The following is a 27,866-nucleotide window of genomic DNA, read 5'->3' on the forward strand; positions in this document are numbered from 1 at the left end:
AACTGCTTTGGATCACCCACCATACTCTCCTGATCTCTCACCACCTGATTACTTTCTGTTTCCCCGTCTGAAAAGTCATCTGAAATGACGGAGATTCAATGCTGAAGAGGTTATCGCAAACGCGACGAGAGCACTAAGACGGGTTTCACAAAATGGCTTCCAGGCCTGCTTCCAGGAACTCTACACGCGTTGGCAAAAGTGTGTTGTTGCGGAAGGCAACTATTTTGAAGGGAATGCTGTAGAATAGTGTTTAAGGTACGTTGTTTCTATGATGCTAGCAAATTCCGGGAACTTTTTGAACCTAGTATGTATATAGTGTCTTATTTTCAAACCTTGGACAGTGGACTCAGATGATGATTTGACTTTTGTAATTGCCTCTATTGCTTGTTGCAAGGCCTTGAAAAGGAAGAACATGAGAATGTGGGTGCGGCAATATTTTAGTAAAAGACACTATGCAGAAGAGATTCGAAACGAGCTTAAAGTTGAAGATCGATTGGATTCAATAACTTGCTGAGAATGTTACAACACGATTTTAATATAGTGCTGCATTTTTTATTTTTTATTTATTTTTTTTTATTTTAGTAGGTTATTTTACGACGCTTTATCAACAGCTTAGGTTATTTAGCGTCTCAATGAGATGAAGGTGATAATGCCGGTGAAATGATTCCGGGGTCCAACACCGAAAGTTACCCAGCATTTGCTCATATTGGATTGAGGGAAAACCCCGGAAAAAACCTCAACCAGGTAACTTGCCCCGACCGGGAATCGAACCCGGGCCACCTGGTTTCGCGGCTAGACGTGCTAACCGTTACTCCACAGGTGTGGACTATAGTGCTGCAAAAATACTTCCTGTTACATCAAAGAAAGAAACAATTTAAGAGCAGCCATTTCATCTCAATTAAATTACAGCGCGATTGATTGACTATCATAGGACCCTAGATTATAGTAATATATGATCTAGGATAGGACCTATGACATGATAGATGTTAAAGGAGCGGGTAATATCGTATACTTATTCTTTCCGAAGTTTTACGAACGTTAACACGCATTACCAAATACGACCATTACTGACGTCAAAACGTTTAGCGTATGACGAGAGTGCGAAAACTCTCTATTGTATTCTCGAGAACAATTAAATAATATAATTCCAGTTCTCTAAAACAATCGGCCTTCTTTGTTTTCTCTGTATCTTTTGCAGATACATTCCACAAACAAGGCCTTTCCATCAGTGCATTAATTTTATTCTAATGTAGTTTCTTTCGTCCACTCCATTACTTCGAACAACTTACAGCCAACACCAAGGACCAATGATAGTATAAAAATGATCAGTCAACACCAAGGGCCAATGACAGTATAAAAATGATCAAGATACGCGCCACAAAATCGGAAGTTAGTTGTTACTGTGGAAACTATACGAACTTTGCCGAACTGTACCGACGCTGCTTGAGCAAATGAATTGACATAACATGTTTTCCATTGCTTCTGGAAAACACGCCAACATGTTAAAAGTAACTTCAACATACTCAGTCAACATGTTAAGTCAACTGAGACTTGAAATGTCCATATTTAACATGTTGTTGTAAATGTTTAATAGTGGAGACAAGCCTTTACGCGCTATCTAAACTGAAGCACATAACAACCAAACAAATGTTTGGTCATCCCCATTATTCACGAATTATTTGGACGTAGTTATGACAATCATCCCTCTCATTTCAAGCAACCCTTTAACATTTCATTGTAAAATGAAAAACGTGAAAAATAGCAAAATGGGCAATTATATGTAATGTTAAATTAAAATACGCATTTTCACCAAAATGTTCAAATATGCACAATACGCAAAATGAAATTGGTCTTATTCGATTAATTATTCTTCATTCGAGACGTAAAGATATGCCGTATGAGTACTTCGTCTTAAATAAGACGTATCAATAAAAACGTGCATTTTTATGCGAATTGACGGTCTACATATGACATAATGATAGTAATCTCATTCATGGACGAAATTCTTCATTATGCAATGAGGGATTCCGCCTTTTCTTCTCATCTGAAGAAGCCCATTCTAAACATTTTTGTCGTTGTAAAAACTCTACCGTCCTAGACTAGATGTCAACAAGCGAACCTTAATATATTAGCGGATATAGGCTATAATAAATATTTGAGCGTTAAGTAGGACCCATGTATGCAGTTGGAGGGTAATTTTCTTGTCTGATATAGGAAAACTTCTGTAGCGGTCCGGATTTGTGGAACGGGCGGTCAGGGTCGTTACGGATAGCTGCTCGCAGCCTTAAAAGATTAGTTACGTTCACTGATCAGACTGGCTGGGGACTACTTCCAGATTTTCAGATGTTCAAACTTTGTGGCGTTACCTGTTGCTTGGAGTTCTTAATGTACTTCGCAAACTGCCGTTATTCTCCTAGTCCAATGTTGTAGGAAAGTTCTGCGACACCGCATTTACAACACACAAAATTGATTCCGTCGACAGTATAATTATAGAGAACGTGTTCAATCTAACCTCAAATGATAGCGACATGCAAATAAACAGTGCAGTCTGAAATGCCATATCCTCCGTCGTTACGTCATTTAGTAACAGGCCTACTTCTAAATTGTTAGTTTAGTTACGATGTTACGTAAGTACGGTTCTGCCGCGTCTGTAGCTCAACGCTAGCAGGTTCGTCTTATCCGGACAGCACGGATTCGATCCTCGGCCAGGTCGTGATGGAATTTGTGTTGGAAAAATCAGACTTTGCAGAAGGATTTTCTCGGGGTACTCCCGTTTCTTTCTACCATTTCACCAACACTCTCCACCTTCCCCTCACCTCATGCATTATCTGCAATAGTGAAACTAGACTGCAGTGAAGTCTTGGCGATAGTACGAGTTTCCGATGCTGTTGTAGACTGCTATTACACTATCAAAGTTCTTTGACAAAGATCTTTTATAAAATATATGACACTGTAATGGGCTTTCTTTTATAAAAGTTTCTTTGATAAAAGATCTTTTATAAAATGTAAGTGCATCTTGTTATCTTTGATAAAAGATTTCTATATCTTAAAACAAATATGGCAGAACGCAAATATAACTGGACTGTTACTACCACAAAAATTCTGACATTGGAGTATGAAAGAAATTAAATGTTGTAAATAAATAATTTGTATAATATAATATTAATATTATAAAATAATAATAATAATTTATAATAATTTGTATAACTTTTCAAGTCCTCGCATTGTAGCTCTTTCAATAAGTTCTGATGGATATCTCTCTTACGAAGTTTTGCAGTCTACGGTTTAATCCGCAGGCGTTTCTTTTTCTATTTCTTTTTCAGTAAAATGCTTATGTAATAATTGAACTAATTGTAGCTAAACAAGCATAATACTGTTAGAAATTTATTTTATCTTTTCAGTCGTTGACTTTACTACTTTATATATTTTGTTAGGTGTTAACCTTTACATAATAAGTTGTGTGATGTATGAACGTTTTCGTTGAGCGTTTCAACATCATCAGATACAAACTGTCATTTTACAATATCAATACTCTCAGTGTTATCTACACAATCTACACATACAATACACGTTTACTATCATATGGGGATAAAACCTATTAAAAATTATATGAATTAGTTTTATAATGTTCAATTGTGGATACCCCAAATGTCAACAATTAAAATATACTTATATTATCATGGATATTTTTTTTGCAAGTCATCACATGTGAACAATATTATGAGCGATGTAATGATATGAGACTAAAAGTGAGATTAAAATATAAAAATGAGCTAACTCTATTCAATGCTTTACTATGCATGTGAGGATTTGCAAATTACAATGTTTGTTACAAGGCATTCACTTTTCCATATCATGGTGTAAGATTCTAGCCTGTTATGACTGTCTATATTTTGCAGATCTTGGTGTTATTATTTATGCCAATATGTTGGGTTTAAATTGTTTATAGTTAATTAGATGATGGGCGTATGTTCTGTTGTTGCTCATGTTACGCTGAAAATAATCAAAGTCGTAGGTAGTTAATCTAATTTTGAAACTGATGGATTTAATTTTAGTATTTGTAATGTATTAAATGAAACTTACGGATGATTATTCAATCCAGTAGTGATGTTGTAGAAGTTTATTTAACATGGTGTGAATCGAATGTCTGAGATCGCTGAAAGAAATTAAGTGTTGAAAATTAATATTAGCTTAGTTAAAACAAATGGTGCAATTTGTTATATAAATTTGCCTGAAAGTCCGGTTTCAATTGATGTTGGAAAAAAGGGATGGCTACGAAATAAACTAAATAAAAATGTAAATGTCGGTAACAAATTCTAACTTTGCTAGAGTGAGTCGGAAATATTTAATTATATTAACTGCATACATTGATTATTACTCACTTGTTGTAGAAGTGTTTTCTGTGGATGTTGGTCGTGTACTGGTTAAGTGGAGACTGTGTACCTGTGTCTGACACAGTTTATGAAAGAAGTAAGTTGTGCGCGTATGAATACACCGCATCACATGCTGTATAGTGTGTTTTGTAAATTGGGTAAATTTTCATTAATCAATGATTTATCTTTTTTTTAATAATATTTCGAAATATAATATTCTTCTGCCGTATCTATTTGTGTATTATCTTTATATGTTTTGACTATTGTTAGGGTGTCATTTATTGATCCAAGTTCATGTCCATATTGGATGAGATGGGATGCATATTTAGATTTTGTTCTGTTGTGTTTAAAATCGGAAATGTGCTCTTTGTATCTTGTTTTAAAATTCCGTTTTGTTTGCCCAATATATTTGGCACTACAGGTTTTGCACTTTAACATGTATACTCCTTTCATGTTAATTTTATCGGTGTGGTGTAACTGATTGTTGCTATTATTATTTAATTTATTGTTGGTTTTATATGCTAATTTTATATTTTCTTTTTGGAAAAAGTTTGCTAATTTGTTAGAAATTACTTTGTTGTATGTTAACGTTGACCATGTTTTGTTATTTTCTTTAGTGTTCCTGGATAAAGTAGATGAACTTTTCGTTCTTTGTTCATTTTCTTTTTTATGTATTAGTTTTTTAATTAAGGTTCTGCTATAACCATTTTCTTTTGCGATGTTAAGAATATTTTGTATCTCTTTTCTGTATTTTGTGCGATATAAATAATGAAACGTGCTTAATTTATGAGAAAAAGGATGTTCTGAGGTTGCTGGTATAATGTGAGTGGTGTGTGTTGGTTTCCTATAAATATCAAAGGATAAGCTATCTTTTTGTTTTATTATTTTTATATCCAAAAATGGTATGGATTTATTCTTTTCCAATTCAATTGTAAATTTTAGGTTGTTATGGATTTGATTGCAATCATGTACGATGGAATCACTATTCGTTTTGTTGTTATATATTATAATGGTATCGTCTACATATCTGCGGTAATATGTTATATTGTGTTTATTTAATAAATTTTGAACATGGTTTTCTTCTATGTGCTGCAAAAATATTTCTGTTAGGATGCCAGATAAAGGACTCCCCATTGCTAAACCAGTATTCTGTTTATATATTTTTTGATTAAAAGTGAAATAATTTTGTCACGTGCAAAGTGTTAGTAACTTGATTACTTGTTCGATTATGGAATCATTAACTTTGTTTTCACTGAGCTTTCTTTTAATTAATTCTATTGTTTCTTGAACCGGTATATTCGTGTATAAATTTTCTATGTCCAGTGATATTAATTTTGTATCTTTGTTAATCGTGATGTTTTTTAGTTCATTTACTAAGTGTTCTGTATTTCTTATAGAGTATATGTTTTTCAAATTAAGGGTTTGTTGTAACCATTTTTGCAAGAATTTACTTAGTTTGTAATTGGGTGAATTCATGCTATTAACAATTGGTCGCATTGAGAGAACAGTTTTATGAGTTTTAGGCAAAGCCTTTAGGGTTGGTATTGAAGGGTTCATGTTTATGTATTTGTTCGCTTCTGTTTCTGGAATAATATGTGGTACTGATTTTAATGCTATTCTGATTTGTTTTTGAAAAGAATCAGTAAAATGACAGTTTGTATCTGATGATGTTGAAATGCTCAACGAAAACGTTCATACATCACACAACTTATTATGTAAAGGTTAACACCTAACAAAATACGTATATAAAGTAGTAAAGTCAACGAGTGAAAAGATAAAATAAATTTCTAACATATTCATGGACTTTTCTGAAAATTACGCAAAATGAATTGCAAAATAAAAAAAAAGCATAATACTGTTATTCATTTATGGTGTTATAAACTTAACGCGTAAATATTAGTATCAACAAATCATAAACTTAACGCGTAAATATTAGTTTTAACAAATCATAAACTTAACAGGTAAATATCAGTATCAACAAATCCTCGGAATACGTGTTAACTGTTGTGGAACAAGTGTTTGGTGAGCTTTTGTTCCTAATTTTAGGTTATCTTTTATGAAAGATTTTGTGTAGTGTAATATACCTCAAATCCTATCTTTTATGAAAGTTTTTTGATAAAATATTTTATCATATTCTTTGTCAAAGAACTTTGATAGTGTAATAGCAGCCGTAGGAAGGGCATGGAGCTACGGCCCATGGAACATATCAGGCTACTCGTCTTCGGATGAGACCTATCAGGGGTTGAGACAGGATGGCCCACCTGTCAGTCCCGTAATCACAATGTTGATTCAGAAAGAGCTTGAGGCTTTGGGCCCCTGGGGCTTACTAGGCTACTCGTATGTGGATGGGATCTGGCCTACCTGTCGGCATCGGATAATGTAAGTTATAAAGAGCCAAATCATGCCTAGTGTAAGGACCCTTTCAGGGTCCAGCCCTGGAATAGCCGAGTCCAGCCAAATCAAGTACTGTTCTAGTCTAAAGACGTAACTTTGACGTACTGTACGTTTCTTCTTCAACCTGCAATATGAATGTCTATCTTTGATTCGTTGATTACTGGAATTCCTCATGCGAACAATGACATGTGGATTTTCATGAGTCCATCTTCTCACGTGCCCGGAAATATGGAAAGTGGTCTCATTGCTAAGTTCTATACGATTTAAAAAATGTTCGCCATGATAATAACAACAATCGATCGGTGGGTAAGCATGGAAACCATGATAGGACAAAACTTGGAAAGTTATTCTTTCATTTAGTAGCTGTTTCAAATCTCTAGCGTGTTTCATTGCAATTATATTCATCGTGAGCAGGCCAAGGGATTTGGAGCGCTATAAGGTAATGCCTAATGGTGAAACTAGTATATACGAGTATAGCCCAAGGTTTAGTGAACTGGAACAGAGCTACTGCATTAATAAAGCAGAAGTACAGTTCAGTCATGGAAAATTACAAGAAGCTTGTTACAAAGTTATTTGAGAACAAATGAATGTATTACATAGTTTAGGTGAATATATTGGCCTACATATGTAATAAACATTTCATTTCGAATTGAATCCAGTTGTTTTTTTGAAAGGACATGTTACTAATTTTCATCGTGTGAAAATGAAGGAAATTCATAAAAAATAAATAATTAATATGTTAAAAACTCTTCTCAAAATATCACATACATCATTAAGAATCAGAAAAAAATGCATTTTTTAGACCTCTTAACACAGTTTTTTTGTTGGTTTCCCAAAATTTACGTCAATTGATTGATGCCCTTAAAAAATTATATATATATATATATATATATATATATACAATATATATACATAGGCCTATTCTTTCTCGACATCGCAAATATTATAATATTACACATTAAATATTAACAAACATAAACCTTAGAATCCTTGTGTGACTTTTTATAGTGCACAGTGAATATCATTTTCAAAATTTCCATTGAGACCAACACCTATTACATGAGAGAAAACACTTAGCTTTTCACATGGAAAAACCGCGTTCCACATTCACTGACACAGTTGCAGCATACTTCAAACTAGGCACATCACTTAAATGTACAGATAACTCAAGCTAGGAAGCTGCCTGGAGAGGGGAGGTAGTACAGCGAACGAAGGGGGCCGATACTTATGTATAGTCACATTATCTGAAAAGTTGACCTCTTGACAACGTATTCAAGGTGCATCTTCCCTATAATAGTATAATATATCGAGCAGTATTTTAATACATAATAATTCTTTTAATATTATTGGTGGTAAAGATTTATTTTCTAATTGTAAATGTATATTAATTAGTATAATATATGATTGATCTAAATCTTCCATCATTCTTCTGTTTGTATGTGCTCAAAGTGTAGATTATAGTGTTGTCATTAAATTTTAATTTTTTACTGTAAATGGAGGAAAACAGATCACTTATTTACCTGCACAATATGAATAAACAATTAAAGGAAGAGACAATTGAGTTTCTATTTAGTCATGCCAAAGGGATCTCCTTTACTCCCTATAAATCTCCATCTGAATCGCTGCTTACTTCTTTTTCTCCTTCTCCTTCTTCTTCTTATTTTCCAGACTCCTCACTTAAATGAATAATGTAATTGTCCACATCTTCTTCTATTAGAAGAATCTGCTTCACATATTCCTTTTCATATTTCATGGATTTTTCACACTTCTTCTTCCAAGATTCTTCCGTGATTTCATTAATTTTTTTTTTCTTGTCAGTGCTATGTCGTCATCCATTTTGAATGTAGTGTTGTTTGCAGCAGTCCTAGTTAACGTCATCTTAGAAACTCCTATTGCTGCTGTCACTCTTTCCCGCGCCTTCATTCCGTCCATGAGAAATATCCCGGCTTTCCTTTCTTTTTTCACGAATTCCATCACATTATATATCACCTCGCGAGTTTGACTATGAAGAACTTTGCCCGATAATGCACTACTCATCATAATAGAAGCAATAGTTCTATCACAAACGGCAGCCACACATAGACATGTTCTTACACAGAATACAGCCTTCGCAACTTTTATTAGAACTGAACTGTACCGTTCTAGTCTGCAGTTCACAGCAGTAGGCGGACAGTGGTAGGGGAGATGTGCTCTATGCGCCTGCGCGAACGATGTAGCTTGCTAGTTTGAGGCATCTGTACATCTATAATGACGTCATCAGGATTGTGTTCTGAAATTTTACTAAGTGTGCTATATCCATTGTTCTGACGTGAATATGTCTGTAAGTTCGGTCCAGTACTAGGATGCCATCACAAAACGTGATGCGATACGCAGGGGAGGGGGGAATTTAAGGCACGAATTGGCGGATCGCGCAGCAGCCGAGGCAGTGCAACTCGAGTCCCAGAATTCATTTGTCATCATAAACACGTTTGTGTTTAATAGCACTTACATGCCGTTTTGCGTTTAATTCCTAGAATCTGACACATAACGTTTACAAAATTTGCAGAATAGTTCATTGTTTTAAATAATAAACACACCATCAAATTCTGAAATACCTGTTCTTAATTTTGTATACACTGTATTTCTATTTTTTCAGCATATCTCTGCAAGAAATGTGCACGAACTGCTGACTGACACACTTGAACACAACTGCACGGTTTAGTTTATGCTCTGGCGGAGCAAATACTGTGCAGGTTCTGAAATAATTTCGCAACAAGTTGCGTGTAATTTTTATTGACAACTGTACTCCTGCTTGGTTAGTGAAGTAGCTCGGTTCAAGTTTACAACAACTTTGGCTGTATATACAATATTTCACCAATACTTTATAGTACTCCAAATCCCTTGCCCTGATCATGAGTTATGACCATACGGAAATAGTGTATAATCAACATGAATACCATAACCGAATTTTTGGTTATCAGGAATGCCGTGAAGCATACATTTCTATGACTATATATATATATATATATATATATATATATATATATATATATATATATATATTGTAATCCAGCACTATAAACAGTATTCATCGTTAGTAAAACTCTGTTAAATCATGCCACATTATCGCACCAGTGCCACAAACTATAACCATGCCAACTAAAACGTCATGACTTCTATTATGACGACACAACTAGTACTATAAAACTAATATCTGTGGTATTTGGTCAAAACATGATAACTCCAAAAAAGCTGTTTTGAGATACAAGCATTTTATTTTCACCTTTCCCATAGGCATCATAATTCTAGTTCAGACCTACATACAAATGTGAATGAAAATATCACGGCTACACCAAACGAAACAGAACTATTTTTATATAGGGCTGCACTTTCAGCTAAAAAGACCACTTTGGACTTATCATGTTCTGATCAAACACCAAGATATTATGGAACGATTTTCTGTGCTATAATATTTATCATAGCAACCCATTTCTTCATAGACAACTTATCATTACAAATTTATTAATTGTTTTATAATGCTGTCGTACAAAAAAAAATAACGCTCTGCTCGTTTCCTAAACACAGACTCATGCAATAAAGTTCAACATTATGAAGTTGTTACATAATATACTATTACAGCATCGCAATACTAACATTTCATATGTATTTCGTATAATAAGAAAAAATATAGCCAGGAAGAGGATATATAATTTATTTCCTTATTACGTTTTTTACCCGTGTCGCGATAATTCAGTTTCTTTATTATACTGCGAATTATATCATATTTTATAGTTTATTTTATTGAATTACAGAGCGATCCAAAAGTCTGGAAACACTTTATTATATGTCCGATACTGTATGTTCGATGAATATAGGTGGTCGTATTCTTTGTAACACCAATGAACCAACCAATACACTCATAAATGAGACAATCTATCATACTGAAAGCCGCCATATTAGACACAACTTTTAAATTTCAAATGGAAAAGAGCTCATGTGGCTACTCTGAATTGTGTAACAATTTGTGGAAAAGCCAAAGACAAAATTGCTTTTAAGATATTTCAATCCCTGTAGAAAATGTCTCATATTAAGTTTCCATAAAATTAGATAATATCTCTGTAGCTTAAACCATCAGCATGAAGAATATTACCAATCATATTTTTTCTCTTGACAATATCATCAGAAGAATGATGAATAAGACACGTAAAATTAACAACAATGTACTCAATAACACTTTTGTTGAGGTACAAAATTTTGTCCAATATTCTTTTGAGAAAATTAACTCCATATGTAGATGAAATTATTGGGGATCATCAGTGCGATTTTAGGCGTAATAGATCGACTGTTCAGACTTTTTGTATTCGACAGATATTGGAGAAAAAATGGGAGTATAAGAGTACAGTATACCAGTTATTCATAGATTTCAAAAAGGCATATGACTCGGTTAAGAGAAAAGTTTTATATAATATTCTTATTGAATTTGGTATTCCCAAGAAACTTGTTCGATTAATTAAAATGTGACTCAGTGAAACTTACAGCAGAGTTCATATAGGCCAGTTTCTATCTGATACTTGACCAATTCACTGCGGGCTAAAGCAAGGAGATGCAGTATCACCTTTACTTTTTAACTTCGCTCTAGAATATGCCATTAGGAAAGTTCAGGATAACAGAGAGGGTTTGGAATTGAACGGATTACATCAGCTTCTTGTCTATGCAGATGACGTGAATATGTTAGGAGAAAATCCACAAACGATTAGGGAAAACACGAAAATTTTAGTTGAAGCAAGTAAAGCGATAGGTTTGGAAATAAATCCCGAAAAGACAAAGTACATGATTATGTCTCGTGACCAGAAAATTGTACGAAATGGAAATATAAAAATTGGAGATATATCCTTCGAAGAGATGGAAAAATTCAAATATCTTGGAGCAACGGTAACAAATATAAATGGCACTCGGGAGGAAATTAAACGCAGAATAAATATAATAATAATAATAATAATAATAATAATATAATAATAATGTTTTATTTATGGGAAATGTCTGTTATTATTCGGTTCAGAAGCTTTTGTCATCTAGTTTGCTGTCAAAAAATCTGAAAGTTAGAATTTATAGAACAGTTATATTACCGGTTGTTCTGTATGATTGTGAAACTTGGACTCTCACTCTGAGAGAGGAACATAGGTTAAGGATGTTTGAGAATAAGATTCTTAGGAAAATATTTGGGGATAAGAGGGATGAAGTTACAGGAGAATGGAGAAAGTTACACAACGCAGAACTGCACGCTTTTTAGGCCTGTTCTTTACCTTACATAATTAGGAACATTAAATCCAGACGTTTGAGATGGGCAGGGCATGGGCGAATTTAAAAGTGCATAAAGAGTGTTAGTTGGGAGACCGGAGGGAAAAAGATCTTTGAGAAGGCCGAGGCGTAGATGGTAGGATAATATTAAAATGGATTTGAGGGAGGTGGAATATGATGATTGAGAATGGATTAATCTTGCACAGGATAGGGATTGATGGCGGGCTTATGTGAGGGTGGCAATGAACCTCCGGGTTCCTTAAAAGCCATTTGTAAGTAAGTACTCAGTAACAAATAAAACACGGCATTGCTTCAGAAAACTATAAATCACCACGTGAAAATCACGCACACACATTCACAAATGCAAACACACACATTGTAAGACAGAAGTACGATTAAATAGAGGAGAAAATAGGATTTTCAAGGGAGCTCGTGACAATGATCCTACGTATGTGAACAGATCGGCTAGTCCTGAGACCGCCTTGGGACCATTAACTGATGTGTGCATGAGTCTTGAGGTAACAGTCCATTTCTTGTTCAGTCTTGAATTTGCTCATTGATGAATAGTAAATAAATGTCAAATAAATAATTTGTTTGGAAATCATACCAGAATGGATTGGCAAGCTTCTCCTGCATATTGAGACGTCAGGTTTGGAGATGAACAGAATCTACCTAATTACTTAGACCAGGGATGTGTAAGAAATAACGCGCAAACAATATTCGATTCTTTCACGTGCTATCTGGCAACAGTATATATTACTGTACAAATAGGAGGAACCAAAAGACAAAGGTGAACAAAATTAACATTATGAAGTCGAGATACCATAACTGTGTATACTTTTGTTTACACATTTTTGCTGAATGCAATACAATTATTTAACAGCAGAAGATATGTTACATATGGTTATATATGTACGATTTTGAATAACCAACAAAATGTTCCTTATACATTACATTACAATATTGATTGGAAAATTTAAAAATAACTGCGTTCACGTACACAACTTTCGAAACTTCTGGAGTATTACATCATTTTCGTCATAATAGCAATTAGTGATGAGATAAACTGCTCTTTTGTGATCACTGTTCGACCTGTGATTGCTCATTTATGATCACGGTGATCTTAAACAGTGAAATAGTGATTGAACTGCGAACTTGTTTGAGGTGAACACTGAACAATTCATTCTTCCCCGCTCATCAGAGCGTCTCACTACGATGTTTCAATGCTCTTGATATTTCGTACATGGTAGGAGAAGGCGAGAAATGTTGAGGTTATTCGTTTGTACTTCATAGAAGTCAAGTGTAAGCACAATACTGAGTTGTAATTATAGGCGTTTCATCATTTTAAAAACAGATTAAAGGTTTGAAAGTCAGTATTCATTCATTCATTCATTCATTCATTCATTCATTCATTCATTCATTCATTCATTCATTCATTCATTCATTCATTCATTCATTCATTCATTCAATGTTATAGACAAACTGAACATTTGTCGTCTGGATACCGAATATAATGATTGTCCATTTGATCTTGCCCAGTATTCTTGAGTGAAATATTATATAGGGGAAAGCTAGGAGAGAAGACGGGGGTAGGAGAGACAACGCAGGCTTTAGTTTCCCAGTTTACCACTATGTTTCGCCTCATGTCTAAGCTCAGCGAGAGTAACAAGGAAGTGTGCTGATGCAGTGAAATTCTCCCGCGATTATATGTATTATTGTGTATTTTACATCGACTTTCTTCAATGAATTATCGTTGGTAAGTGCCTGAATTTTCGTTCAACATGTCTAATATTTTTATATAGCATATTTCTAGCAGTGATACTTAGGAATTGTAAAATGTTGGTTATACGCCGTTCGGCCATATTTTCTATTAAGCAGCTAGGTGCGTCATCTCACCTACCAATTTAGGACAGATGACTTATCACCATGGTAGGAAAGATGACGCAGTTTATGATCTATTATTTTATTTAGAGAAAGTATATACGGAAATTTTATTACACAGTTCGTCTAAATTATTATAATAACGTTTCTTTAAATCGTAATTGGGTATTTGTAACTAGTTTTGGCGTATGGAATATTTCAAATTATACTACAGTAATAAATTATAATATATAATCATGTCTCTGTAAAGTTTCATTGAGTTTTCTAAATTATTTTAAAGTTCCCAGTATGCTAAATAAATAAATTAGAATGACAAATCGTGTTTCTTCATATTTTAATTATCTTTTTTTTTTTTTAATTTAAGGTTATCAAACATGCCAAATAAATATATTAGAATATCTAATCGTGCTTCCTGGAGTGAAGAAGATTTAAGAAATGCTGGCCTCGCTGTTCTGGAAAAGAGAATGTGTCTACGAGCAGCAAGTAAACAGTACAATATACCGGAAAAACTTTAAGGACCAGAGTTAAGAACAATAATTTCAACAGAAGTGTTCTAGGGCCATCTTCACAGCTGGGGAATGAGGCAGAAAAAAAGTTGGTGAAACACATTCTTGAGCTGCAAGGTGTTAGTTTTTCTCCTAAAAGGAAATATGTTCGGGAGATGGCCTTCAACATGGCGCAGTTTCTCGTTATAAAGACAACATTATTTAATACTGAGGACGGGAAAGCTGATAAAGTATGGCTGGCTTCCTTCATGCATCGAAATCCTGAGCTTGCCATAAGAAAGGGTGAAGGTACTCCACGAGCAAGGATTGAAGGGATGAACAGGAAAGAAGTTGCTGATTATTTTCAGCTTCTATCAAGAATTATGGTGGAAAACGATCTGGTAAATAAGCCAGGCAATATTTGGAACGCAGATGAAACAGGGCTGCAACTGAACAATGCCTGGAGAAGTAATTGCCGGAAAAGGCAGTAAAGATGTTAAAGTCGTTACTACGATGGAAATTACAAAATACTTTCATTAAATGAAGAGTTAAAATGTTACTCAATTAGTATTATAGGTATTATATAACTGTAACTATAATTATTTTGTGACAGAAAATACTCATAGTAATATTAAGTCCATAATGTGTATACTCAATATTCAATTTGTCGTTCGGCATCTCTCCTACCCATAGTGCGTCGTCTATGAATACCATAGTAGGAAAGATGACGCATTACAGGATTTGTGAAAAATGATTAAAAATGAATATATAATTGATTTCAGTGTGAAATTAATATTTTTCCTGAAGCAAGTGATAATCAATGAATAAATAAATATTGTTTGTTTTTCAATATGTCTTATGTGGTTGAATATATATATTTATTTTGAAAAGTGCGTCTTCTCTCCTAGCTTTACCCTACATAAACGGAAAATTACTAATTTTGACATAATTCACACATCACTCAAAAGATGAATGAAACATTGCTATTTTTTAAATCATTGTAATGTTTGATAAGATATTATTATTGTAGATTTAGTAGTTGAATAGTGTAGACACTTCACTGCTTAAAACAATGGAATCAATTAAGCAATGTAAACTCCTGCCATATTTTCGGCTGTCGGCTGATAATAGTTTATTTTCTGGCTGTAAGAAATTGAAATCTGCCAGGATCAGCCTGAAATCTACTGAGGTGGCTACATTGAATCGGGCGCTCAGTCAGTGAGCTCAGTATAGAGCTCACTGCTCACAGTTCGCGGGCGTAATTCCCGGTTTTGTCACCAGGTAGCATAAGCACAGCAGCGCAACGCACACAGTGAGTAAAGAACCTGAACTGTCTCAGCTGGTGAGCAGTTTAGTCTTCGAACTGTGATCACTGTTTAAAGAGCTGGAGCTCAGTATAGAGCTCACTGCTCACAGTTCGCGGGCGTAATTCCCGGTTTTGTCACCAGGTAGCATAAGCACAGCAGCGCAACGCACACAGTGAGTAAAGAACCTGAACTGTCTCAGCTGGTGAGCAGTTTAGTCTTCGAACTGTGATCACTGTTTAAAGAGCTGGAGCTCAGTATAGAGCTCACTGCTCACAGTTCGCGGGCGTAATTGTTCCCAGTTTCGTCACTAGATAGCATAAGCACAGCAGCGCAACGCATGCAGTGAGTAAAGAACATGAACTGTCTCAGCTGGTGAGCAGTTTAGCGCTCGAACTGTGATCACTTTTTAAAGAGCTGTTTAATCACAGGTGTGATCGTGATTTTTCGATCACCGTGATAAAATCACATGTCGGTGATTTTCTGCTCATCACTAATAGCATTACTGTTATGCGAAAATGAACTTTTAAGATAAAAATATTTCGTCAAAATCTCTTCTTCCACTTCTGTCTCACACCAGCCTTATTACGTCTCGCAAAATTTTATTTAAAGAAGAAATGCAAGTATAGGCCGCTTACCATGTCCTTCAGTCTTTTAGCTCTGTTAGGTTCATAAAACCAACCTGTACGTATGTGCTGCTGAAAACCGTAATACACTAATTTTCGCTGCTAATTTACGAATCATCGGGCACAGTTCATAGTTTAAGGAACTGTAAGAGCGAAAAAAGTCATTGTCATTATACGTATATTTTAGCATAGTAGTATGTGAAGATCATTTGAGTTTAGCTGCAACTCTGGAGGCAAATTTCCTTTATTTGCGGAATGAGGGCGGCAGAAGAGCTCTAATTTGCGTTGAATCATTTCTATTTAGCATCTCTGATTACTTCATTTTTCCACATATTAAGGATATACGGTCCTTGTTTATACATTACTGCTCTACTTAACGTATGCATGGACAACCTTTGTACCGCTATCCCTCTTTCGGTGCGTTCTAGTAGGCCAGGGGATGCAAGTTAATTCGCGCGCAGAGCAATCTGTACGGGCTTGAATACGCACCGCTGGCTTAGGCGTAGAAAAAACGCACATGAAGCGGCATAGGAAAACTTGAAATAATATGAAGTCATGAGATCCTTCCATTTTGAATATTTTCGAAAAAGGAGAGTTGAATAGAAAATACAAATTAGGGGTGAAAATAGTTCGTCACAGAACTATTGAATTCAATAGTTGGAAACGTTGTAAATAAAAAAGAAAACTGCGAAACGAAATTGTTATCATAGAAATGGCGAGAAAAAAATACATACCATGTGATAAATTTTGTATCTCAAAAAATTTTATTGGATTTTCCCCAGAAGTACGTAGGTAATGTAGATTGTAGCTAGATTAGTGTAGCTTTAAAATGAAAACCCTTTTCATTGTGTTGTCACAATTAAAAAAAATCTCTCTCTGTACGTACTGATGGTGGAAAGAAGTACGTGATCAATAAAATTGAATGGGCGTGAAATGTTTGGGGGACTCGGTCACAATTTCATTTATATCCCCCTTTGTTTGGCCGTATCGAATGCTAATGCAGACAGCCATTGTTCTGCTCGCTGGCAGAATGGCGACAATGAAACAAGAATAATAAGCATAGACTCGCAGCATTAGAAGAGATAAGGCGACTCAATCACGTCAAGGGATCCTGGTTCAAGCCCTCGATGCAGTAGAAAATTCGTAGCATATTAATGTTTTTCCGTGATGATATCTAAATCTCGACAATCATATCAGCGCCTTTTTCTGCTTCTCATGATTTTAGTCTCTTCATAACACTAATGAATTTAGAGCCCGGATGTTTGTCAAAATGCCTTTTTTACTGGGTGGAAGTAAATCATTATTTGCATATATATAAATGTGATTTGAGTAAATAAAAGTGATAGGACCAATTTTTATTTGCCTATTTTGCCTTTTTAAGGCGTTTCTTATTAATTCAATAATAAATGACTTTTTTTTTGTCATTTTAAACAATATTTATTCGGAAAACGTATTAGTATCTTTCACGTTAAATTTTATGTTACCTTGTTAACATATTTCGGCCTGCTGTTGGCCATCTTCTGAACTGGTTGTTGCTGGTCTTGGCGCCTTTTGTTTTGTTTCCAGTGGGGGTGTGTTGTTTTAGTGTAATATGGAGTTAAAGAGTGTATGTGTTCTGAAATTGAGTTGTGTGTTAAGAATTTCTGTTGAATGTGTTTTTGTGTGTCTGTATATGTCGTATTGTTCTAGTGTGTTTAGTTCCTGGATTTTTGGCTGGATGTGTAGAATTTCCATATCTGTGTTGATGTCTCTGTAGGTGTGGTTAGCATTTGTCATGTGTTTTGCGTATGTGGAGGTGTTTTGTAATTTTGTTATGGCTGTGATGTGTTCTTTGTAACGTGTTTGAAATGATCTGCCTGTCTGTCCTATGTAGAAGCTGTTGAAATTCTCAACACACAACTCAATTTCAGAACACACACACTTTTTGACTCCACATTACACTACACAAACACATCCCCACAGGAAACAAAACAAAAGGTGTTAAGACCAGGAACAACCAGTTCTGAAGATGGCCAACAGCAAGCCGAAATATGTTAGCACTGTAACATAAAATTTAACACGTGAAAGACAATAATACGTTTTCCGAAGTGATATTATGTTAAAAGTTGTGTAATCAAGATATACAATTTTTATTGTTTATTTGCAATTTTCTAATTAATTGTAATGCAATGTATATGAAGTTTAAAGATATGAAACAATGACTTACTTGACTAACAATAATAAATAAAAGTAATTTATTTCGGTGTTTAGTCTGCTGATAATCGTGCTTTAATACTAATGGCGTAATATGAATAATGATCGACAATCCAAAGTTACAAAATATATATATATACATTCTACAGTATATTTTGTATATATTACATTTTGGTAATCCGTGTGTTCTGAGAACAGATTATTGATGAAGTCAACATAAAACAAGATGTTCTTAACAGAAAATGAGAGCATTGAGATTCTGCTGGTGACAGGATTTGGTGTAAGAAACGTAGGCTACACTATAAGAGGTATGAACCATTTTTAACGAAACTCACTCAAATAATCCACTTAGTTCCCAGTCAACTGTGAGTAGAACAAAAGCGAAATTCAGAGAACATGGACATGTCAGAGATATGAAAAGATCTGATAGACAGTCCATTTACGATTTGAAATTTGATGTTTTGATAAAGGTCAAAGAGAAACCACATTCTACTCTCTGTGAAATAGAATCTACATGAAATATCTGAAAGTAATTATTGCTTGGAGAATGTTGTACAGTACTAAATGTCACTCTTATAAATCCCAACTCTTGTGTGAGTATGGAAGATGACTTTGATAGAAGGTTGCAGTTCATGATCTCTCATTCTGCTCACAGTTCACTGAGAAACAGGTGACAGGCAGATTTACAATAGATGAGTTTCGAGAAAAAAAAGTGTAGGCCTATACCTCTTGTTGCGTTGCACGTTTTATATCACCAAATCCTACAAAATTATCATCAGGATCTCAATGCTCCCATTTTCTGTTAAGAACATCTTGTTTTATGTTGAAATAAAAATTATGGTTTATTTAACGACACTCGCAACTACAGAGGTTATATCAGCGTCACCGGTGTGCTGGAATTTTGTTCCGCAGGAGTTCTTTTACATGCCAGTACTGACATGAGCTTGTCGCATTTAGACACACTTAAATGTCATCAATCTCGGCCGAGATCGAACCCACAACCTCGAGCATAGAAGGCCAGCGCTATACGAACTACGCCACCGAGGGCGACTTTTATGTTGATTTCATCAATAAAACTGTTACGGTAGTAAGTCCAGAGCCCTGCAATTTACTAATTTCGCTTGGACGTGAGAAAGTGATAATGTAGTTGGCTATTAAACCGCTAGAGGCTACGAGTGTACGAGGCTTTATCGCTCGCCACTAAATTTAGAGCGAGTGACGGTCGAGACGAGCAGAACACATTCATTCGTGAGAATTTTTCCAGTTAACATAGATTGGGAAACTAGTCTGGCTGTGGAGGCTAAACTTTTAAGCCATTAAAAGTATTGTGTGAGAAAAATTTGTTACAGAAGAAACATAAATCTATATATATATATATATATATATATATATATATATATATATATATAATTTGAACTGGTAAATTACGGGAAAACGGCTGAACGGATATTAATGAGTGACCCCTCATTTTCATGGCTGGCACCCAAAGTTTTTCGGAAAAGTAGTAGTTTTCAGTGAAATGTCAATTTTCCTACATGATTTTCCTATTTTCCAAAATCCACCTGTTGTCAGTTTTGAGAACTAATTTTATTGAATCACGGCCGACTTGATTGAATTTCAGAACAAAACACACACTACAATAAACAATAGGCTATTACACGAAGGCCATGGCCTGCAGGATTGCAGACATATTTAGAGCTCAATTCAATTTGTTATTAAAAACTGATTCTGCAGTTTATAATTTTCTGAGTACAGCTGTGTATTGGATATTCAAATCTACGAAACTTGAGGTGGTTTGATGACATTATTACCATTAGAAATTAAATATTATTATAGTTACTATCATGATACGTCTATTCTTCATTAATTGTACATAATATTGATGCTATATTGATGACATGAAAGAGAAACGTTTTGAGGTTATGTAAGTAAATGTAGAGAATATCTTAACCTTTCATCACTCGCATGCCCAATTATTACACAATCACTCGCACGTTGGATTTCGTCCAACCTACAATTAATTATTCAAGAAATCAGTTTTTTTTATCTAAATATGCGAATTCTTTGCTATATTATATATTAATATGTATATATTACGTATTAATATATACAGACTGTATATATAAGTATATATAATATTTGAGCCCTGTTCTTTTCGAGACAAGAATAATGATGATGATGATGATGACGATGATGATGATAATAATAATAATAATAATAATAATAATAATAATAATAATAATAAAAAATCGATGGACTTTCATATGCTTAGGCCTATTTTGTAATCATTCAACACTCCCCTGTGTACCTTGATCTTCCTCCAGTTCTGACTCAGATTCATGTTCACTGTGTTCAAAACCTGGAATTTCAACAATGCTCTGTGCACCTTCAACTTCCTCCAGTTATGATTCAGATTCATGTTCACTGTGTTCATAACCTGGAATTTCAACACTCCTTTGTGCATCTTCATCTTCCCCCAGTTCTGATTCAGATTCATGTTCACTGTGTTCACAACCTGGAATTTCAACACTCCTCTGTATACTTCATCTACCTCCAGTTCTGATTCAGATTCATGCTCACTGTGTTCACATTCTTCGTCACTAAATTCGCTATCACGTTCATTGTTCTTAGTAGCTGCATTCTTTTTGTGCTCTTCTTCTTCTGCTTCTTCTTCCATTTTTTGCAGAATTCCAGGAATGTCTTCAACTTTGACATAGCTAGAATATGTAAACGAGACTATTCTTATACATACATACACACATACATACATGCATGCATACATACATACAAACATACATACACACATACACACATACACAAATACACGCATAATTACATACATACATGTATACATATATACATACACACATTCATGCATACACGCATACATGCATGCATACATGCATACATGCATACATACATACATACATACATACATACATACATGCGTACAATATCTCTTTTTGTCAATGAAATTGCTAAGAAAACTAGAAATAGCAAGAGCACAAATTTGCTTACACGGCCGCTAGCGCGTTGGATATAGTCAAACGGTGCACACTCCAGTACCTTTCAAACAGTACTGACTGTTTTAAGCAATTAATATATATGAAATGTTTCGTAAACATATCTAGAAATGTCAATAATGGAATAGAATTGGGGTGTTAGTCAAAATATGATCTATGAGAGGAATAATAATCAAAGATAAAAATGTGTTGGACAAAGTCCAACAGTGCGAGTGACGAAAGGTTAATTTAGATCTTCATTTCTATAATTTACTGAGTGACTGCTATATATAACTATAAAACTTAAGTAAGATAATAATATTGTTATTAAAAATCAAATATTTTTATACTTATTAAACCAGTGGAGTTGGGTCTTTTTCATATACTTAATGGCGGGGTAGTGTAGATATTGATATGTGTCATTGTCTTCAGTATTGGCTCGAGAGAGCGCAAAAATTACAGTTCTTAAGGAAAGATAAAAAGGTATTACTTACTGATAAAATAAGAGGCCTAGAAAATTTTGTAGTCTCCAGATCATTTCAGCAAGATCTCTTAGTAGGATAAAATGATTGTACGCTCTACATTTCAAGTTCTACATGCAGCAGTAATACGAAAATGCTATTGTTCGAAAGCTTAGCAAACCTGACATTTTTTTAACTTTTGCCTACAATCTACAATGACCTGAAATAGCTACTGCTATCGTCCTGACATTGATACTTGCGTTTTAGCGTTGAAACTCAAAAACTGAAGTTGGATAGATTCAAGAAAAAGTATTTGGCCTAAAAAAATCCATTGAGAGGGAGTATGTTTCATTATTATGGAAGCAAATAACTACCAAAAAGACAAGTATTCTCCATTGAAAATAAATCTGAAAAATTTTTATTTGAACGTCTAACGAACTTAGTTTGCAGCAGCATTTGCTGCACAAGCCACTAGTCATTATTTAATTTCGTTGCTCTCAGCAGTTATTCTTGTATTATTTTTATTTTTGAACGAAAGACACAATTTAATACGGTATTAATTCTTGCATAATTTCTATTTCTGATCCAAAGACGTAATTTAATATGGAAATTATTTAAGTTTCGTGTAGTGGGATTAAAAATACACAACTGAAAGAACAAAACCTTCTTGACTAGTACCTAATCGTCCATAGAGTTCAATGAAGATTGTATAGTTCGCACAACTGGTTACAAGAGAACAGCTAATCATAATACACTATTGCCATCTAACGAAATATAGTATAATAATACATTTTCAAGACAGTTTAGTATTTTAGTAGGCTAAGTCAGTTAATATTTTATTGTATTAGAGTACTTTATTTCTTCTAATCTTTATATACTTTCTTCTAATCGTGCAATAATCAGTTAAATCCCACTCGAGTTTTGATTTTCCCTAGATAAATCAAAACCTCTAGTCGGCCTGGTTAAGTGTGCTTAAATGCGACAGGCTCATGTCTGTAGATTTACTGTGCATGTAAAAGAACTCCTGCGGGACTAAATTCCGACACACCGGCGACGCTGATATAACCTCGGCAGTTGCGAGCGTCGTTAAATAAAACATAATCTTTTTTTATTCAAAACCTCTAGTGAGATGACTTTAGATAAAACATTAAAAAACGAGAAAATGTCAAGTTGAGCACAAAATATGGTAAATATAATGAAAAGTCAGAACGAACATAAATATTATATTACTTTATCCTTGATATTCTCATAGAACATATTGTTTAGTCAATTGTCCGAAGACAGGTCTGAATCTCACAAGTGATACCAGCATGGCATCACATTTAGCTCTAGTTCAGGGCCGGGCATGAGAGCGGCTCCATTTAGTCGGCCAGAGCTGCTCTCGCTCCGCAAGGCGCTTCAATTCCAAGCCAGAGCAGAATGCTCAAGCAGTGGCGGACTCGCATTATAGCTACCTTCCCTGCATTAATATAACAAGAGCCACAGTTGTTCTAGTCATTCAGTCTGTCAGCACATAATAGTTTATAAGGGTATTACATCAATCCATTGTACATTACAGAATTTATAACACTCTTATTAATTTAATGAAATAAACTTCGCTCTATGCACACATACAAATCATAAGGCTTATTTACATAACTCATACGCACATACTGCAATTTCCTCACCACGGTTCTACGAGACAGGCGCATGGCTTCCACTTCCCCTACTTGCTGTGGACAGAGTTCATCTGCCAATATAATTAAACATCGCTTGATGAATTAACCTTCGTTGAATGTTTTCAATTCCTTTGCAATTTCGTGGCAAATTTTGTAGCTAATTCTCATAGCCGATTCACTAAGTGCATTATTGTCATCCTGTTAATATATAATATAATATAATATAATATAATATAATATAATATAATATAATATAATATAATATAATATAATATAATATAATATAATATAATATAATATGACCATAAATTAATAAAACTTAAAGAAAATGTTTCTCAGGTACAGCTGTCAAAAGAAAAAGTGACCGCTCTCCTGAAACAAAGTACCCTTCGGGTATCTTCGCTACAATTCGGAGTCAGGCGATGTTACATGTTGTTGGACCACGTTGCCTGATATCTACAGTTATAATTGAAGTATATTGTGTGTTATTCGGTAGCATAGTGGCAGCGTTCAGGCCTCTTATTCATGAGGTCCTGCGTTCGACTACAACCTAGTGCTTTTTATGTCCTTTTTTGTTCTGTTTTTGAGAGAGACAAACTATACATAATGGCTCCTTTCTCTTTTACGATTATTTTAGTAATTAACATCAGGTTCATTAATATATTATGCCATGACTTTATCATTATGATATTGTGGCTGCAAATGGAAAGAAAAAAGATTTTATTCTCAATAAAATATCTTTCGTGGCATGAACTAAACAAATTTACTGGCGTCGGCATTAAAACAGTCAAACAATTAAGCGTTCAAAAAACAAAACAAAAAGCCACAATTCAATATTTAGTCTATCTTCCTCTTATCTCGATCATCTTGCAGTCGAGTGGGCATGGAATTGACTAGTCTTTGCAAATAGCGACTGTTCTTAGACACGATATTCCAGGCATTCTGAACATACAAACATAAGTGTTCTGTCCATGGGCAGGTCTTTCATTGCAAACACAGCAATCTCCAATCTTTCCTATTTTCTGCCTTCCTCTTAATCTCCGCATATGATCCACATATCCTAATGTCGTATATTATTCTTTTCAACCAGAGGCCCAACCAATTCCTTTTTCTCTTTCTAATCAGTTTCAGCATCATTCTTTCTTCATTCACTTTTTCAAACACAATTTTATTTCTTATTCTGTCTGTCCACTTCACACGCACCGTTCTTCTCCACATCCACATTTCAAATGCTTCAATTCGTTTCTCTTCATTTCGTCGAAATGTCCATGTTCTTTCCCCATACAATGCCACACTCCACACAAAGCACTTCACTAGTCTCTTCCTTAGTTCTTTTTCCAGTGGTCCGCAGAAGATCCTTCTTCTTCTATTAAAAGCTTCCTTTGTTCATGTTTGCAGTTTTCTTGGGAAGGATAGGCCTAAATGCGGTAACATCCCGTTGCTTTCCGCACACCACTATCTCTTTCGCATCTTATTAAATTCCAGGGGGCCCAAGCGTGGAGATGAGGAGAGTGGATTTGACTAATTGGGCCCTCCGGACTTCACCGAAAGTCACGGCAAGGGTTAAATATTAATTCTATCAGGATGTTTGACCCGGTCAGAGACCGGGAAATCTCAATTAGCCTTTGCCCCCCGCATCCTGGACTAGCTTCTACGAATCATCAGAAAATCTTAGTGTGATTGGGCCAATTTTTCCGAAAATGTTTCCACACTTTTGCTCTCGTAGCTTAGCGGACGAACGTCGGAATTTAGATGTCAACGTCTCAGGTTCAATTCCTCGTTACTCCTTTTCAATTTATTGTGGTTCAAGATAGTATAATGTAATAATACAAAAAGAAAAACTAATACCAGTATTATGCAACTGGATTTTTCCAAACCTAATACTAAATTTATATTATTTATATCGCTAAAGAACGATTACAATATAAATAACTTGAATATTATTTATACAGTATCACTAAAGAACGATAACAGAATATAAATGATAAATATCGGTTTGTTTAATTAATATATTGCGAAAGAACAATAACAATATAAATAACTTGAATATTGTTTTATAATGCTAATGAAGGAAAACAGAATTAAATGATAACTTGAATATTATTTAAATCGCTAAAGAACGATAACAATATAAAAAACGTGAATATTATTCATATCGGAATTTCACAGATTTATTACAGATGTATTTAAGAAACTGTAGAAGAATAGTAATTAGTAACAGTGTCCTATTTATTCTTCTTGGAGCCAAATTTGTAACTTTTAAAAGTGTGGTTACTATGTTGAAGTGTATGTGTTGTAACGGATGCTTGATTTGTTATGTATGTGAGTCAGTTATGGGATGCTTGATGTCGTCGCAATGTCGTAATTATAGTTTGATTGTGTTTGTGTGACTATTGTGTATTAATTTATGATGTATGGTACGGAAAGCTGCATATTTGTGTTATAGAAGTGTTACGTATGTGTGTTGTTAATGTTTTTGTATGTTTCAAATTGATACCTGATATTTGTTTTGCAATCGCAATGCCTAATTTACGGATTGTTTATGTTTTGTTTACATCGCGTAAGCTAATTTAATTTTCCTTTCCATTTCTCTTTATGCTTATCTTTTTTGTGTATAAAACTATAGCCCTAACATACACATGTAAAATAGGGCTAACCCCCATTGGAGATACAATAATAATTATTATTCATATCGTTATAATACGATAACAGAATACAAATGATGACCTGAATTTTATTCATATCTCTAAAGAACGATAACAAAATATAAATAACGTGATATCCATAAAGAACGATAACTGGATATAAATGATAATTTGAATAGCATTTACATCGCTAAAGAACGATTAAAAAATAAAATGAGTACTTGAAGAAGGCCCGAACCCACGACCTTTGAATCATTAAACAAGCACTCTACCGCTGGTCTACGTGGCGCAGATATGGAACATTTTCATAGTTCCGGAACTGCTTGTACAAGCACATGCATCGTGTAACATCGCCGCGACCCGAAGTGGACTTTGAAAATATTCGCTGTTCACGAGTGCGGCCACTTTTTTTTTTGACAGCTGTACATTATATTAGAGTATCTATTCGATATTTATATTGCATTATAAGTTATTATAGTACATTTAGTAATATATAATTTTAAATTATAGAAATATTATGATATATCATAGTATAGTATATATAGGCCTAATATGATATATGATATATCAAGAACTGTAATATACTATACTACGATATATCACAATACTTGTATAATTTAAAATTATATATTACTAAATGTATAATAACTTATTATGCAATGTAAATATCAAATAGATACTCTAATATAATGTAGCTGAGAAACATTTTATTTAAGTTGTATTAATTTATGGCGTTCATTACCAACATATGTGTCATATTCAGTAGCATGTTGTAAACAATAATGTCTTGGATATTGAACTTCATAATCAGTTAAGAGTGTTTTATGCCAAATTAAACACTTTGCTAATCCACTGCTCTCTACCAAAAAGAACTCCCCCTCCCATGACACATTAAACGCATTGGGAGTAGCGGGCCGCTTTAGTGTATGAGCGGAAGCTCCGTCTTCAAAGTTCGCCATCATACTGCAGAGTCACCACTGCACCGACACTGTATGACGTACGGTATGCATACGTCACAGCGCTCGCAAGACCCGCTCTTTAAAGCACACAGCGCTCATTTCTCAGAATCACGTAATGTACCCAGCTCTGCTCTAGCTAATTCATAAGGTACAGTATGGAGTACTGTAGGCTATGTGCTCTTCCGAGTAAAAACTTAAATGATTTCCGGTTGCTTGAAGCGAATCTCTTTTTATGCGAGCATAGTTCGCTCGTTAACATGGTTTAGAGCGCTCTTCGCTCGAAGGAAATACCCTCGAATGCGGGACCTTCGATCGAATACGAGCGAGCGAAACATTTGCAGTACTCTGCTAGTAACCATAACCTTAAGACTTCTGTATAAAATAAACGAAGTAATACATAAAATATAAACAAATTATACTCTTTCAGATGATATTGAAAACTGTAGGCTCTGATTTAAAAATGTTCTCGATGACGTCATAAATCGCACAATATTTTGTTTCCATAAAAATAGCCTATTTCTTTCTAAAAACTGTACAGTGTTTGACGTGTCTGAGCTTCTTACGAAACCTTCTCATTCAATGTTAATTGCAATTTGCCTTACTTTTGA

General features: G+C 34.5%; 1 protein-coding gene across 5 annotated transcripts in view; it reads right to left on the reverse strand.

The window, feature by feature from the left end:
- The window catches only part of Dscam2 (Down syndrome cell adhesion molecule 2), an 828,417-nt gene that overhangs the window by 155,507 nt on the left and 645,044 nt on the right, over window positions 1–27,866 (reverse strand). The gene's annotated exons all lie outside the window — the stretch shown is intronic.

Source organism: Periplaneta americana, chromosome 14 (assembly GCF_040183065.1).
Source record: "Periplaneta americana isolate PAMFEO1 chromosome 14, P.americana_PAMFEO1_priV1, whole genome shotgun sequence".
NCBI classification, from domain to species: Eukaryota; Metazoa; Arthropoda; class Insecta; order Blattodea; family Blattidae; genus Periplaneta; species Periplaneta americana.